This window comes from Eutrema salsugineum, unplaced genomic scaffold, assembly GCF_000478725.1.
Source record: "Eutrema salsugineum unplaced genomic scaffold, Eutsalg1_0 scaffold_3, whole genome shotgun sequence".
Lineage (NCBI taxonomy): Eukaryota > Viridiplantae > Streptophyta > Magnoliopsida > Brassicales > Brassicaceae > Eutrema > Eutrema salsugineum.
In genome coordinates, this window is record NW_006256756.1 from 8,247,973 (window position 1) to 8,252,756 (window position 4,784).

The window sequence follows — 4,784 nt, forward strand, 5'->3', positions numbered from 1 at the left end:
TTATAACTGATATGTTGGCTACTTCGTGTATTCTATGTGTCGAAGAGTATTTGAAGTTGTGTTTGATTCTTGTTTGTGTTCTTGGTGTCAAGTTTGTGTCTTGTTTGTGTTTCAGTTTGTGACTTGTATCGCTTTGTGACTTGATTATGAAGTTGTTTTATGTTTTAATTTAAATGTTATCGCTTTTAAGAAGATTTGTCTTTAATGAAAGGAGTTGGTCTTTAGTTGTGGTCTGTTTTAGTTGTTGTATTGCTTTTAAGAAGCATTGTCTTTGATGAAAGTTATTGCTTTAGCTGTTGTATGTTGGGGCTGATTTAATTCTTATTTCTGTTAGTGATCTGACCATGTTCTTGTTTCGATTTGTCTTTTGTTGTTTGTTCGATAAACCGAGATTCTTAGAAAGAATACTTTGAGGGTTTAGGTTGCAGATGAGTATGTTTTGTTTTGAGTATTTACCAGGAAAAGGTTTGAATCGTTTTAGTGATCTCATCTTTTGAGTATGGTTGCAGATGAATATGTTTTGTACTTATGAATAAAAGTTTGAATTTGTGTTTCAGGTTTCAAAGATTATAGAGGTCGGCACAAATAAACAAAGCCAACAAAAAACAATGGTCTATCACCATCTCCTTTCGACACAAAAAAAAAAACAAAGTCACAAAGAAACACTAAGAAACAAGACAAGAAATGGGCCTTTTTTTCTTTGTTTTTTTTGTCGATGTGTTGTGTTTTGTAACTTTGCCAATAATAAACCATGTCCAAAAATGTATAGGATCATTTGACACCACAAGTATACAATGTGTTTTTCTATTAAATTGCCAAAACGATCTCCATAAAATTCACAAACACAATACTTCTTCTTCTCTTTCTATATTCTCAAACTACAACACCTTTGATCCCTCAAAATCATTTTCCTCAAATTCACAAACCCAACACTTTTTTTTTCCTATAATGGTTTCTTCTTCTTCCAATAATAATTTTGATGCATCCATAGATGATAATTTTGATCAAGTTTTCAATCAAACATGTGAAAATCTCTTCATTGATTATGGTAACCATCAAGAGCCAAGCAACTCAAGGAAAAAAAGAACTTTTATCGAAAGAGATCGCGAAGAAGGCCACAACTGTTTATGGAACAATTATTTCATTCAAGATGCAACATACCCGGCAAATCTATTTCAACGACGTTTTAGAATGCATATACCATTGTTCTTGCATATCGTTGATCGGCCTTCCAATAAAATTCCTTATTTTCAATAGAATATTGATGCTACCAGAAGGCCTGGTCTCTCTGAACTTCAGAAGTGTACAACAACATTTCGTCTCTAAGCATATGACACTGCGTTTGATATGGTTGATGAATAGCTCTGGCTCGGTGCAACTACTGTTTGTTTATGTTTGGAAAAATTTGTTGAAGGAATAATAATTCTCTTTGGTGAAGAGTACCTAAGTGATGCGTGTCAACTGCGTGAGGGAACAAGTTTTACCCTTAACAAAAACAAATGAAAGCCGCAAGTGCACAACTAATCAGTTGTAGTATTTAGGGATAGAATCCACAGAGATTTGTGTGCCTGGTATTCTTCTATGATTTCTAACTTTATGTCTAGACTAGATTGGTTTTAGAGGTTGGTTGTTTGTCATGGATTAAACTAAAACTAAAGAAAGCAAATAAATCTATCCTAAAAAGCAAGTAGAAAAAATCGAATGGAAAGCAAATAAAGCAAGCAAAATATCGAACTAAAGTAAATAAAATGCAGATCTAAATAAACAAGTAAAAATCGATTGGATTGTAAACTATGGCTAAAAACACTGAGATTTTTGGAACTCTACAGAGATCATAAACAGTTTTAACATTAGGGATCATCGATTGGGATTGACGGATATCGAAATATAAGGTTCTAGAGGTAGAGTACGGCGGTATGACTACGTCACTGTCGTGATCATAACCAACTGTTTATCGCAACCCTGACCAGTAGGTTTCCACTCTGGCCCTGGAATGGAGAGAACGCAAGAGCTGCACAAGACTCGTCAGTACTCACGATCTCGCCGCAGGTAGGTTTCCTCTCCTACGGAAAAATCGCCTGTTTCATTCTAGGTCTGATACTTAATGAAAACTTTCGCAACACTAACTATCTAGATCAGATACTAGGTGATCAATCAAGCATACATGCAATAAGAACGAGAATAAACAGAGAACAAAGTTAAAATCCCAGATCTATAAACCTAGATGTCTTAATCGATTATGATAGCCTCTTTCGGGAACCCTAAGCCCAACTCGGGATCTACTCAGACATGGCTGAGGTCGACATCATCATTGGTTTTAATAAAAGTAATCAAAAACAGTAAAGAAAAGAGATGAAAGAAAGCTTCTCTATTAAAGAACTCAGACTTGAACAATCATCTATAAAAATCGCATAAAACGGCTAAAGGAAAAGGGCTTCTGTAAAAGTATGAATGTTGTCTCTAAAAACGACATAAATGACAAGTATTTATAGTCTTCAATACTCCATGGTCTCTAGAGTTCCGGAATTGAGGCTGAGACTGACTTTGGGCTTCAGAAATATGGGCTTTTAATCGGAGTTGGCCAGCCGCGGTCGGGAGTAACGTGACCGCGGGAAATAGGTGGTTGGCCGCGGTCGGGAAGCTTGTGACCACGGGAAATAGGCTTGTGGCTGCGGTCGCGTGACTTGCTGGCCGTCTTCGAGTGGCTCCGGGGCTAATAGAATATCTTGAGATCCAACTGTTGGAATGTCTCCAAACCTAGTGGATTTGAAAGCTGGTTGATTCTTCTATAAGTTGTCCAATTTTGAAGGTGATCAGACGCTGAGAAAGTCTTCGTATCTCCATGAGAGTTCTGACAGTCTGCATTTATCCAAAAGAGTCTTTTTGTTCTAATTTGTGCCTCTTTATCCCAAATTACTTGAAAAGTCTTTTAAAATCCGAAAACATAGAAATCATTTGAAAACCTTTGAAAATGGAGTAAAAACACTTGTAAAATACATTAAAGTGATCCATAAAAATGGTCAAAATCCGGTGTTATCAACTCCCCCAGACTTAGTCTTTTGTTTGTCCTCAAACAAAACAAAGGCAAAATCTCGGTGAGAGGTTTGAAAACGCAAGAACTAAACAAAATCTTAGAGACCAAACTTCTAGACCAATATCAATCATTATGCATCAATCGGGAATAGCCTAGAAAATTCTCACTCTAGCAATACAGGCATAACTAGTCCGTTAATCTGTCATGCGGAAATATATTGCATTAAGATCTAACTTCCAGTCAACTAGCTCTTAACATTCATTAAAATTCTCGGTGATTCTCATCAAAGAAAGTATAAGCAAGGCAATCTAGGCTAGGTGTCAAAAGGGTTATTCTAGGTGTAAGGCTTAAAGTGTTTATGGGTTACCTGAGGATCTGGAGGATGCAAGATATTATGCAAAATCGCAAGAGAGAGTGAAGCTGTTGGTATCCACTGTTTTCAGTCACTTTTTTCTTGCCATAGATTCTTGGTCTTGTTCCTCAGGTTCTCTCCTAACTCCCCCAGACTTAGATTTTTGTAAATCTTTCAAAACCATAGCTCTTTAAACCAATAGTGGTTGCTTCTTGCTCCAAAAATTTCGACAATCTAAGACTCATTAGGCTTTTTGTTTCCCTCTCTCTTTTCATTCATCTTTTTTTTTCATTATTATTATTATTAATATTATTTTTTTAATTTTTTTAATTTTTTTTTTATGACAGAGGGAACACCTTTAGATGTAGAGTCATAGAGAGCACGAAATTACCAATTAAAATCGGTCTTGTAAAGCTTAATGAGGTTTTTGATACTCTTCCTTCCCAAATTCCATTCAGTCTTCCTTGTGAGTGACTGAAAACTGCGTCGCTCCTCTTCTCTCCGACGTTTTTGCACATATCTGCTGATATAAACTAAAGAGAGAATACATGAGGATTGAAAATAAGGGTTTTAGGTTTAGGATATGGTACCAGATAAAGATGAACTGGCCATCAAGGACGACAAAGAGTGGTAAAAATGAGGGTAAAAGACGTCCTAGATGTATTTCTCGATGCCTGCCTAAAATTAATGATGAGAAAATTAGATATCAATATTATATCAAATAAAATGAGCTAGTATATCCTGTCAAAAAGAATCTCTATGAATAGAAGTCCTCTGGTGGGAGTTTGTAGTGTGAGTACTGTAGCTACCGCCTAGTCTAGTGCTAACCACAAATGAGTTATCATGCGTAGTGTAGAAGCGTGCAGGTCTATATCATCATAGTTTTGTGTCAAACATTCCTGAAAAATACTTAAGGTCGAATACGTGATAACACCGGATTTTGACCATTTTTATGGATCACTTTAATGTCTTTTACAGGTGTTTTTACTCCATTTTCAAAGGTTTTCAAATGATTTCTATGTTTTCGGATTTTAAAAGACTTTTCAGGTAATTTGGGATAAAGAGGCACAAATCGGAACAAAAAGACTCTTTTCGATAAATGCAGACCGTCAGAACTCTCATTGAAAGACGAAGACCTTCTCACCGTCTGATCACCCTCAAAATTGGACAACTTATAGAAGAATCAACCAGCTTTCAAATGCACTTGGTTTGGAGACATTCCAACAGGTGATCTCAAGATATTCCATTAGCCCCGGAGCCACTCAAAGATGGTCAGCAAGTCACGTGATCGCGGCCACCAGCCCATTCCCCGCGGTCACAAGCTTCCCGACCGCGACCAACCACCTATTTCCCGCGGTCACAGCATTCCTGACCGCGGCCGGCCAACTCAGAATTAAA